Raw genomic sequence first — 13,797 nt, forward strand, 5'->3', positions numbered from 1 at the left:
GTTGAATTTTGAATGATCATACAACAAGTGAGACAGAATCAGCCCTAATATTCTACAGTATAAGAACATACCACGAATAAGGGGTCTACGTCTATATTAGGATTTGAATTGTCTCTCTGGTACAAGGATTATTTATGTAATTTAATGTTCCGGAATACTCTGACACATCAAACAAATGTGATATAATTGAATCAACAGAAATATCAAGATGATTATTTTTAAAAGAATGACAATAAAAAGAGGAGAAAAGCAGCAAAAAGAGATTAGCAAGGTATTCATAAATGCACATTTCCTATCCAGCATTTTGACAAAATTTTGTGTGAGATTTTGTTCTCTGGGTGCCCAATAGTTTTGCCACACTCCTAAGTGTGTAAACTCTGAAAAAGTCACCTTTGTCTCAAGAATTTTTAGTTATTCCCCCATTACTTGACACAGAACAGACTTCCTTGCTCTTCACATTCTTTTAAACATCAAAACAGAGAAGACAGCCATGGCAGTCAGGCAGAGGAGCCTTACGTCAGCTTTTCACAAAGTCTATCCTAATAAAGGACGTGTTTTCTCTCATTACTTTAGTAAAGCTGCTTGGGTCATCAGCCTCTCAACAGTCAGCATGTCTATGGATCTCTTTGCAACCTTACCTTCAAGCTTTCATTTGAAACTATTATTTTATATTATTCTATCAGCCTTTTATCATGACCTTAAAGACTACATTTCTCCAATTATTGATTTCACTCTTGAAAAAAATCAACGACCATTTGCAGACATCTTATGGACAAGATTTTGTAAGCACAATGGTGGAAGAAGAGAGCTTTGAGTAGAAGGAATAGATTTAAATAGCAATTTTGTCTTCCACTTTTAAACTCCTTCTTACATAAACTTAAACCAGCAAATCTTATTTTAAATGCTTTCAGAGGGAAATCAGGAAAATTATTCTGTCAAAATAAAATTAGAATTTTGCCTGCAGCTATGCAGTCATCACTTTGGTAGGGCCTATGTACATGAAGTGCCCCAAGACTTAAAAAAAAAAAAAAAAAGCAACCCCACAAAACTTCTTAAGACTTCAGAAAAGAAATTCTTTCCCTTCATATAAAACGAAGCCTCTTCCAGTCCTACCTCCTTAAATGATATTGCCTTACAATCCTTTCTTTCTACGTTATATGCATCTAAGTCTTGTACATGCATACTGAAATACTTAGATGTGTGTATAGGCATAAACATTCTTTCAATTTCAATTTTCCCTAAGGTTTTCTGAAATTCAGCCTATTCCAAAACTTGACTCCCAGGTTGCTGCAGGAAACAACTGTTCTAAGATCAGAAGCGCACTGCCAAACTCAGTACAAGAGCCTTAAAAATTCATAGTAAACTGTACCAAATGGCTTCAGAAATGCATACCTGTTTTATCAACATTAACATGGGCTCTGTCACAAGCATCAGAATATTTTAAATAGACCTATTCTGTGGTACTTTCACCCCAGCAGTAGCTGTGGTCAGTTGAGCAAGGCTGTCTTAGAACTTCATCTAAACCCTCACAGTCCCTTTTTGCCAGTAAAATCGATTCCACTCTTCCCCATGTCTGTCCCAGTTTGGCTTCCAGCACTACCTAGAAGTTTGATCCAGGTTATCTTTCTGGACAGCTTTTTCCCTTGCATTACAGGAGACATAGACACACTATGTGTAGACATAAACCACCAGCTGATCTGAACTACTTTGATTTGTTATTATGTATATTTACACTGTGCCATGCACATTGTTAAATATTGCTCCAAGTTGCAAAACAGAGTAGAAGAATACTCTGGTACTTTGTTCAGGAGCAGTGAGTGCAGTTCCTCAGAACACCACAACCCCTGGTAGCTTTGAGCAAATCATTCATCTTTCTTTGCCTACAGTTTTTGTCTCAGAAACTGGGTAGTAATACTTCCTTTCCTCAAAAACTTTTCCTTATTTTATCTTCGGACACTGTAAGCTCCTGGTGCAGGAAACTTCTTGCTGTGTCTTTGACTGGAACCAGAATGAGAAAACTCTGTCTCACCTTCAACTTTTTGTGCACTCTGTTGGAATGACACTAAGTAAGTGCTAAAAATATTTGGCCAGTTCTGTTGAGGCCATTCAAACTAACATTACTTTTGGCTGTTTTCAGCTTTTTCTCATTGTGCAAGATGGTAGTTTTAAATATGTTATTGCTAAATTAGTTTAACAGTTTCTGTATAAACATAACTAGTTACCATCTAAACAGCTAAAACACTGTTTTTCACGAGGTGCCTCGCCAGGGGGAATTTCCAATAAGAACTGACGTAATACTTGCTTGTGAAACAGACAGGCAGGGTCACCTGTGTCATCCCTGGGCTGCACTGCAAAGGCATATCTTTGTGTCAACAGGGCGATGTGACCTGTCCTCATCACTGATGCAAAAGTACTGGCAAGTTTGGAGAACTACCGTTGGCAAAGTTAGAAGTTAGCTTTGTGAGTTTCACTTGGGGTCGGATGATGGGAACAGATACCTCACTTTAGACAAGCAAAAGAAAAGAAAAACAGGTTTAAAATGGATGATGTTTTTGACATACCCTCTACATCTAGAGAAAAGCAAAAACTAATACATATTCTGACCAAAGGCCAAACGGTGAGCCTTGACTGCATATGCTTGGCTCTCATTGTAATCAGCAGGAACTCTATGTGAGTATATCGAAGGTCAGAACTGAGCCCTGATTTGAGCTCAGATCAATATAACTACGTGATTTCACCAGCTCCACCTAAGTATAATAAAGTAGAACTTAAGCCATCATATCACTGATTAATGTATTTCATGTTTAAGTAAAGATACTGAACTTTATTTAAGTAAAACGCAGTCCAAGGAAATGAAAATTGGTGTAAACTGAGTTAATGCCTTGCCGTACAAAATGTGAAAAACCCAACCATTCTTCAGAGTGTAGCTTAATTATTCTGAGTGCAAGACAGTAAATATGAAGGAGTAAGAGTTATGCTAAGAAACCTGACATTAAAGCTGCAGAGGGAGAAGCAACTGATGGGTGGATTTAAGTCAAACAAGTCACCTCAACCGCAGCGCACAAGTTTAAAGTACAGCAAGCAATCTTTATCCTTAAGTGCTGATGAGAACTGGACACTTCCAGCTGGATCCAAGAGAAAAGTACACAAACTGTTCTGCCATCTTTCTGCCACTGAAGAGAGAAGTATTCTCCCTTTTGAGACTCCTACTGCCTTGAATTAGCTTTGCATCCTCTGCTTTGTCTGTGCGTGCCATGGCGTCAGACTACAATGAACCTTCTCCTTCCAGAATGTCACAGTTTTCATTCCATCCTCTGTTGTGGCTGTTCCTTAGGAAGATGACTGTGTGAACCACAGGCTCTTATGAACAGCATGAGTTAAACCCCCAGGCTGACTGCTTTTAGCAATGCAGGGTCTGAAGTACAGGACAATGCTAACTCCACTCCAGCAGAAGCCATGCAGGACACCTGCTGTAGCTCTGGTCACACTTCTGTGCATCCTATGAAGGCAGCCAGGCAGGAATTGCTATTTAATAATTATTTTATTAATAATTAATTAAATACTTCCTATTTCCTTGTTTGTAAGCAGGCATATATACTAGCTGTGCATAGAAATATAGAATCAGTTGTTTAGAGTTGCTTGGTTATACACACATAGATACAGTTGGTTGTGTATGACAATCTGTCCTACACTGGCACATCTCTCATTGTAATTATTTTTATTAAAAAAAACCTTTTGGCAAAGAATCTTCCTCATCCATTTGGGATGCACTATTCAATTTACATTCTTAGAACAGGAAAAATTACCCATCAGAATCCTTCCAATTTGTTTTTCTGTGAATATTCAGTTTGGCTAAGTTTATATATTTAGAAAGCAGGTAATATTTTGAAAGTAGAAAATTAGAACAGCCAAGGAAAGTATAAAATGTTAAATAAATCTGAAGTTTTTGCATGTTACGAAACAGTTTTTTAAGTTTCTGTCTTTCCAAGTGAAAGTGGAGATTGTGCGTTATGGTGTGATAGTGCTCTATTTTAAACTGTATTATGATTTAAAATATTTTACTACTAAAGAAGAATCACTCAGATCTTAAACCAGCTAGGCTCAGAGTAAGAGCCAGATGTAATTGTAATGTAATGTCTTCCAGCTGGTACTGTGCAACATACCAGCAGACCCTTTCTTGTTGGCTGCTAGGGTTTATGTTACATTTAACCTTGAGCTGTTCTGGTAATGTGGGGCATGGTTCCACTTCCCTACTCCATCATGGTCACACTAGTGTGATGATACATTGTCAATATGGCACAGCAATGTAGATGTCTACCAGGGCTCCCCCAGAAGATGCTGAGCATTTTGTTTGCACAGACAGCAGATCTGGCTCTTGAATTCTTTTTTCCCTTAGCCATATACAACCTTTGAGACTTTGGTCTTAAGCATTAAAAGGACTCCCAATAAAAAGTCTTGCAGATTATGGTGACTTTTCATTCTGAAATGACAATTTCTTTGTTATTTCAATATCCTCCTCCTTCAATGGCCTAATTGTAACCACAGCATCCCATCTATTTGACTTAAAGCAAGAAGCCTTAATGCTGGCAAATATGAGATCCCTGAGGAAACAGAAACCTCTAATGCACAGAGACCTGTTAGCCTTGATATAACCACCACTGACGAGGAGGGAGAGGGGCAAGACAGAGAATCCTGTCAATTTGGTACATTTATTTAGCAGGTTCAAGCCCTGAAATAAGATATAGTTTGAAGATGTTTGAAAAGAATATGGTAGAAGAGTGGAAGAAAAATCTACACATCTTTCACACTAGATGTGTTGCTTTGTCTATTCATTTAAATCGTCCACTCTGCTTTGTCAGAGCTTCTCCACATAATCAAATTCCCTTTCCTGGCTGTAGCCCATGATGTATACAAAGTAAGATGAAGGCAGTGTAGGGGGAAGAAACTAGTATAGAAAGTCAGGAAGAAAAAGGAGAGAAAACAAGATGGAAAGAGGGAAAAAGGAGGAAATAAAAACAGATTGTGAACTAATACTACATTCCCGCAGGCCCAAGATAGTGAAAAATAAGGTACAAACAACATCAAGACTGTGCTTCAAAATGTCTGGCATATTTTCACTGCTTTTACTCCAGTGAGTTATTACTGGTCAGCATCCAGCAAAGACGACACCCTCTTAACTTAAGAATGTCTTCATCCACACTAAAAAATACAGCTGCAAACCAACCAGCGTTCTTCAGCGAGTAGTAATACTACTTACAGGAGTAAAGCAAAAAGTGGGAAAAAAATGTATCTAATCGGAACTGTAGGGGAAAAAATATGTCTGTGGAAAAGGTAATTTCTGAGTTGAAAACTAACCAGGAAAGAGGCTTAAAATAGTGGAAAACAGTAAACAAATTCCTGTGAGATGAACTAACATTGTGCCCTGCAATGAAAAGCAATTGGAAAGTAAAGAAAACAAGGGGATTGGAGCCAGAACATGACAAAAAACCATCACAGAGTCTCAGATCCCAGCTAGCCCACACACTTCTGGTGTTAGGCACCTCTTGGAAGAACAGTCTGTCTCTTGTTCAACCCAGGAGAGTTCACAGGCATTTATAAATGACAGCTGCCTCTGCTGAAGGGGACCTAACAGGTTTAAGGAACATTACTGCATTGGTGCTGCCCTTTCCAAACCCACAACTGCAAAAACTCACCATTACATCATTACGATAGAGGGAGATCAATACCACTCAAACCAGTGGTACTTCTGTGGGAGTCAATGGTAAAACTCAAGTTTTATTACAAAAACACTTGTCTGAAAAGCTTTTCTGAACTTAAGCATTGTCTTATTTTGCAAGTTTCCTCCTGCCAACCACATTTTATTGCCTTTTTTTGGGGGGGGAAAGTGGGGCTGATATTACCCTTCTATAAAAGAATCCCAATTCCTTCAAGAACCTTCTGTAAACCAGCAGATCACCATCTTAGACATAACTTTCTTCTGAGATTAAATCCTATGTGCTCATTGTCTCCATGGAGGAAAAGGTTGTGTGTGCCTGAAACTTGTCCAACTTTCCTGATTGTACTAGCTGATCTAATGACTCTTGTGGAAAGAAGTGATGTTTTATTTTGTATAGGTCTCTGGGGCATTATTCTTACTAATTTATGAATTATAAAAATTAGTCACACCCCATTGCAAAGACCCCCCATCATGATCATCTGTAAGTCGGTTACCTTCTTTGTGCCTCATCCGGAAATGCAATACCAAAGGATAAGTGCATGGAAACTACTGACAAATCTGGAAGAGCCCGTGGTAACCGGAGAAGTTACCTGAGAAAGCAGCTGGCCTGTGAGGTCCTCTGTCAACACACAGGTAGCTAGTAAAATATCTGTGCTTAGGAGAAATACCAACAGAGCTGCAGCATCCCAAAAGCATTTAAGAGCCCAGTGTGTACCCCAGAACAGTGGTCCAGTGAGTGTGCTGCAGCAGATCTCTATCAATCAGCACAAATGCACAAGTCCAGATATACCCATGATTCATTCAAGTGAGATGGTGATACTGGCTCCTATAACCCATGATGTCCCCACCCTTATAGACAAGGCCATGTACTTTGGCCCCTAATAGGAACTTAATGTACTTACTAAACAAAAATAAATCTCTTCTCAGCACTCTTAATGTTTGGTATAAGCTATTTGCATCACAATAATATGGGTAGCAATAACATTGAGAAATCAGCACTTCTTTTAATAGCTAAGTCATTGCCCTTTCACCAATCAATAATTCCAGATCTTTTCTAAGGGAATGTTTTCCCCAGAGTTCTCAAGGGAATCTTACATGGGGATACCTTACGTGATCTTAGGAAGCAAAGACTGTGAGTTGATTGAAGACTTCCATAAAAAATTAATTCGACATCTGGTTTGTGTAGGCAACTCTGGCCTTAGAGCCTCATGTTTACTGCCAGTAGGACCGCTTGGTCTGAGGTCATCATCTTTCCTTCTTTGCTACATGGTTCCTCATGCATGGCTATTTAAATTATGTTTATTTGAACATGGGAACCCAAAGCATAGGGTAGTATGTAGGTATATCTGTGTGCTAACTTAATGTGTTGCTGCTTTTCATTAGTGCCATGAGAAAAACCAAGCTGAAGCTGCTTCAGGCCACTGTATTTCTTTAACAACAAGGTTAGAGCACCTATGTAGAGGGTTAAAGCAACCACTATTAGTTCCAAGTTGTCATGTCAGTGAGTAGTGGTACAATACCAAAATGTTTTCTTCCTTGCCATCCTAAGTATGAAAGAGGTAGTTGACAGTTGAAGTGGTTGCTGCTTCACTGTTTATTGGATATGACCTGACCACCACACTTTTCTTTCCACCTTGCACCAAGGACAGCTGAAAGTATGTGTAGATCCTTATGAACCCTGGTGATTTACCACTCCGCATGTAACAAATCTGGCACCAATTTCAGTGTGTATTAATATGCAGAGCCGCAGATTGTGCTGGCTCAGAAGCAGCTTCAGCCCGCTGTGAGGCTCCAGCCTCCAGAAAGGGCTGGGCAGGTAGGTAGGTGGAGGTAGCAACTGCCTGGCCTATCTGTTTTAAATCACCAATGAGTCTTGGTCCTGCTTGTTCCTCTCTGAACTGTACAAATGTCTTCACACAGTTAATCCCAGGGAGCCTGCAGCCCATGGCAAAGCCTGAGCTTTGGAATCTCTCTGTCATACAGTATAGCTGGCTCTCAATAGGAGTTGCAAACCCAACCTAGTGGCGCTGTGAATGTGCAGACATTTGCAATCGCTTAGTTTTTTTCAAGTGACAGTGAGATATCCCTTATACCTATTCAAATAATAGAGAGAAGCAACTGTTTCAAAGAAATGGCTTATAATTAAGGTAAGCATTTAATGTTGCAGTGACTCCGTGAGTCACTCCTGTACTTGGGATCCTCCTACTAGCTGCTTCACAGGTGCAAATAAGGGAATTCCAAAGGAAGTCAATGTTTGGGTCTTGTTTTGTTTAGAACTAACTGGTTTCCAAAACCCTGCCTTTATTTTAGTATGAGTCTATGGAAAGAATTTTCCATTTGTTTTGAATCATTTTCAGTTCTGTGGAAAAGACCTGCACAAGTATTTGGGACTTTTTGATTATGAAAGATGCTTTTATTGAATGTTATGATTGTGACTTCAGAGTCAAAGACCACTGCAAAATATCTAGTGTTATTTCCTTTGGGAGTGGGCTTTCCCCGTAAAGGAGCACTTGATATTTCTAGGTCTTACTTCAACTTTTTAGTCTTACAATAGAAGTGCAAGGTAACTGAATTATAGATGCTCTATAAGAAAATTTACTCTCCTTGTATTTTAGCTCTCCATGGAAGATTTTTTTCTTTCAGGCAGCAACAGAAATACAGACTAGCTAAATGGATTGGAAACTAGCACGGGGTTTGCAACACTTTTGTAGAGCTCTCTGTCCTGTCTTACAGAAGGTCACCAATTTCACTGTGCCTCAATTCCCTTATTACTAAAGAACTTAATATTACTCACCTGCCACAGGCTTGATACAGTAGGAATAAATATTCTCAGGGGCTCAGATGCTGCAGCAGATGAGGCTATACAAGTTACTTAGGCATAATTTAGCTCATCTGGTGTATCAAAGTCTAATTCTCTACTACCTATAACATACTTCCATGATCCATGGAGGAAAGGCACGAGTGATAACACTTTGCACGTAAGAAAGAAACAATAATTTACATTCTTGTACCTTATGCATTTCATTTTCATTGAGAACCTTGAGTACTTTTCCTGCCTGGTTTAAGAAAGTTTACGATCAGAATATTGCACTGCTGTGCAAAATGCCCTAACCACTGTGTTAACGAAAATTTTAAGTTTGGGGAGTCTGTAGATGTGTTTTCAAGTGCCTTGTGCCAACAAAGCAGGGGCCAGAATTCACACCATAAACCTTAACCCAAGGGTTTTATTTTTCCAAGTTAACAGAACCCCAAAGTAGGCATAACGAAAGAAAGGACCTCCTTAATCTGAGTTTATGTGCAATGAACCAATGAAGTGAAGTGCAAAAGCACAGAGGTGTGCTATTTGTTTTAACTGATGCAATGATGTAGGAAGAGGCTTTTCCTCTCACACTTGCCTTTTGTCTGGAGACTCTAATTCTGAATACTCCTCGCCAACATGAAACACCGGATGTTAAAGTTCTTCTCAAGCAGTACCTTTTTGCTCATAAGTAACCATGTTCAGGGAGGGCCACCGTTTGAAGTCTCAGGTAATAAAGTAACCAGAATTAAGCACTCAGTCCCAGTAAAGGCTTAAAACAAGAACCATTGTTTTAACCAATGTAAAACATTGTAAGTCAGTTGACATTGCTATTCCAGCCTATATTGGATAAAGATCTAGCCCAAAAAGGTGATAAGGCTTTCTCCAGCCTCTGAGTATAAACAGGACAATTTTACACATTTCCTTTGAAGCAAGCTTATACAAATACTTCCCTATGAATATGCTCGGTAAATATTCCCATGCCAGCAATCTCAGGCCCATTTGGAGCCCTAGTTATGACAGAGGAATAGCTGTATGCCACAGGTCTGAGTGCCTCCCAGCAGGTTTTTCAATATTTCAGTGAAAGGTTCAAACCATGGCTTCTATGACAGTATGTAACCAAACCTCAAATGAACTTGGTCTTTGCTGTAGCGACAGACCCTCAGCATTTACAGAGCAGTTCTCTAATCTCCAGAGCTATTCCCGCTCCTCAGGATTGCCTGTCCTTATGCTTAGGACACGCACTTTCAGGGCCGTCCTCTAAGTGCGTGATCGACAGCAGGTCTCTGCACCTTGCGCCAAGCACTCACACAGCTGTTTTGCAATTCTCTTAAGGGCAAAGCTTTGTACCTGCCTGCAGATAGAAACAAGGGAAGAAACTTTTTTCAGAATACTTGTTTGATCAGAGTGCTCATTGCAAACAAGTGATGTGTTGCAGGGGCATCTTTTTCAGATAGGGAGAGAAAAGGAGGTTAATTTTTCTGGCTGCTGCTCTCAGAAATTCCTGAGAACGTGAATTACAAAGAAGATCAAACATTTTGCATTCACTAAGTGATTTAAAATACAAACAAAAATGAAAAACCAGAGATACTGAGGGTCTGAATCTGAATATGAGTGGGAGCAGAGAATAGGATGTAGCTGTCTTGCAGCAGAAGTTTTGCTTTTCAGTCAGGGAACATGTTTTGCGTGTGGTAGCTTTGTGATTTGTGTGGATCTCAGGGAAACTGGCCAGATCAGAGTAACATGTGCCACACAATCCTCTTATGTCGTTTCTTTAATTATTATGAATTAAGGAAGCAGGTTAATGAAGTTTCATGCCCTAAGAAATACATTAATTCACATTTAATCCTCATGTTTTAAAATGTTCTTCACCACTGCTGGCCATAGGTCAGCCAGTTAGCTAAACTAAACCTGGGAGAGCAGAGGGCCCTAAAAGAATATAAATCTAAAACCAAGAGCAGGATGGGCATGAAAAATAAACCAAAGCATGAGCCAGTGAACAGCATGTACACTTTTATCTTTGTGGTTCAGAAAAGGATTTCCTACTGGGAAGTGCAGTACAAATAGAGATGATTTTGACATTATGTGTTCCTCTGAACCTACAATGAGACAGGAAGGAGGCACATCTTGGATGTCAAGAAGTTAGGCTTTAAGAGAAAATAATGTACTCATCTGTCTGTACCAAAGGTTTTTAGTGAATTGGAGAGCAAAAGCAAAGAGGAAACAAGTCTGGAAAATACATAAGATGTTTCATTATTTGTTAAAAAAAGCCCAAACATTTCTTGTGTAGCGTGCAGGAATGATCAATTAGGTTAGAAGAGTTTGTCTGTCCCTATTTTGCGGGTCATTCATCCTGAAGAAATACAGTGTAAAGTACCCACAGGATTCAAAGATTTGAGATCTAATTATTGAATAAAGTTTCATACCAGCTACAAGGGTCAGAACTAGTCTTGAAGGCCTGCACAATTAGTCCCTGGTGGTTTTTCTTCCTTCACCAGCCAGAGAGTCTGGAGCTACTGCCCATGCCTGGAACATAAGACTCTCTGACATTTAAGGACAGCAAAGTCTTTCATCAGCTAAACTGGCAAGAGCAGAATATATAGTATGGTTGAAAAGTATGAACTTCATGTCGTTCTGCTAGTCTCTACAAACACTCACTGTAGGCAGGTCACCTCTTTTAACCTTGGGAAGGCTATATTCTTGCAACACAGCTTTCTCTTGGCCATGAGAGGAGTGTGAAAAAATATCTTTAAGAACTAGCTAGTGAATAGCACATCTTGTATCTTTGTGCTTTAGGGGAAAAAAACTTTGTAATGGAAGCAGGGTTACATATAGGGTGGATTTTGATTCTGCTATGTTCCTCTATACACCAACAATGGAAGAAGATGAATAATGCACAAACATCAACAGCCTTATATAAGTGTCACCCAGGCTTAAATAACAAATTGAACTAATTTGTATATGCTCAGATTTTGTAGTAAGTTAGACAGAAAGTAACTCTGGGCAAAATTACCCACAAGAACATTAAGGAACAGTGTTTACACAGCAAGGGGCCCTCTCTGAGCAACAATTCCTGTTAGAGGCTTCAGAGCTCCCACACCTCAGCACAGGGAGAAAAAGAGCTGCTTACCTGCTGGTTATACATAGGTGAAAACTCCCAGAACATGTCTTGAATTTCTGTGAATCTAGTCCTCACTGGCCACAGCCACAAAGGCAGGGACAGCATTTCCATTCCCGGAAGAATCCCTGTTGTCAGCTTTTCTCTTGCATATGGCATATGGCTTCCCATGGACACTTTGCTGCACAGCCTTTCCATGCAAAACACGTCTTTGATAAACAACTTCTCTTCTGCAAGATGTCTAATTATGACTCTCTAAACCAAAAACAAAACCACCAAACCCTTGCAAAATGCTGAATTAATGTAAATATTGCACTTCACTCCACTCCTGGCATTACTTTGCCTCCTTATGTATTTCTGTTGAAGCTCCTTCACTGAAATCTTAGTTAATGCACCAAATCATAGTTAGACTGAGTTCCTCCTGCTGTTGCCAGCCTGAATGATTTAGTAGTATTAATTGTTTAGGGCAGTATCTCTTACCACTTAAGGATCTTAGCTGTAACTCAGGTAAATGTTTTTACCTCTTTTCAATTTACTGTGACACTGCTCAATAGCACCTTCCCAGATGAAAGCATGTGAAACAGAACATCTGTTCATTGCCCAATGAAAGCTAGTTGTCAGCCTACAGCATATTGCTACCTTGTCAGCTGGCCTGTTAGCACTACTCCAAAGCTCAAGTACTTTCAGGTGCTAAAAGGTTTAATACCTTGGGTGTTCAGCCATAATAATGTGCAAATACTATTCTGTTGTTACCGGTTCCTATGTTTTAAACCAGCACAGATTATGTGAACATATTTGTGTAAGTGAAAAGGTGACTCTATTTCTCATTATATTACTTGATATTTATTGATTAAATATTGCTTTTGGTAGGTATTATCTTTATGCTTGTGCTGTACAGAGTGCAAGATGCATAGCTAATGCTTAGGAAGTAGCAAAGGTGGCGGCTGTGGTATGTGTTCCAAGGACTCAGGACCCAATTAATAATTTCTCTTGAGGTTTCCTGTATTTGTGCCCTTTATGTTGGATAGGCTACCCCCTTGTGTTTCTGGTATGGCAGGCATAAGTACCTGATAAGTACCTTGTTCTGAAACACTGAAGTTCCCATATTGTTCTATGCAATATGTGATACCATATTTACCATGGCTAAACAGTGTTTGGGACAAGTGGGGTAGATATAGTTGTTACCTTTCTGCTTATATTTCCTCTGCCTCACTTGCTAGGCATGTGCGTGGCTAGCTGGAGTACTGCCTGAGTTTCTCTATCAATGGATCTTGGTACAGCTAGCTGCTGTCATGCTTCTTGGCTGTCTCTCTCATCTTTCCAGTTCCCTTGACCTGACTGAACCTGTGAGCTAGAAGCTACTGGGGTCGTCCTTTAATTTTACTTAGTAAGCAAAAGCATGATGACTATGCTATATTTTAATTTAGTTAAGTGAAACTTCACATTTCCTGTGAGAAGGGAGAGGAGGACAAGAGGCAATGGGTACAAACTGAAATACAAGACATTTTGTCTAAACATAAGGCTCTTTTACCGTGAGGGTGGTCAAACAGTGGAAGAGTTTGTCCAGAGAGGCTGTGGTGCCTCCATCCTTGGAGATACTCAAACCCCAGCTGGACATAGTCCTGAGCTACCTGCTGTAGGTGACCCTGCATGAGCAGAGTGACTGGACTACCAGCCTCAGCTCATCTCCAGTGCTGTGACACTCTCGTAACAACTTGAGCCATGCCAAATTAAGATGCTCAAGCCCAACATCCGGCTTGAAAAGATTATTCAGGAATTATTTCATAGTGAATGAGAAAGAAACTTGCTAAACACTGGGGTGCACTGGGGCCCAGAAAAAGCACAGGGCATTCTTTATGCCTGCAGTGTCATTGCTCCTAATCCTTCTTCCAGTTTTGGGCTGCACGTTCCCTTGACCCCTCTTTGGCACAGCCTCCAGGTCCACCTCATGCAGACAGTCCCCACACTGCTGATGCTTACCCCTGTTCTTTTGCCTTTAGGCATGTTTTAGCTTTTCATTTTTCTTCTTCTCCTTCCATACCCGCTTTCTTCCCCCTCCCCCCAAAAAAAAGAAAAAAAAAAAAGATATGGCAAAGCACCCACTGCTTTCCCAATGGCATTCAAGGAGTAATTGCAGCCCAAGGGCATGGGTTCATTTAAAAACTG

The sequence above is a fragment of the Harpia harpyja genome, chromosome Z (assembly GCF_026419915.1).
Source record: "Harpia harpyja isolate bHarHar1 chromosome Z, bHarHar1 primary haplotype, whole genome shotgun sequence".
Classification (NCBI taxonomy): domain Eukaryota; kingdom Metazoa; phylum Chordata; class Aves; order Accipitriformes; family Accipitridae; genus Harpia; species Harpia harpyja.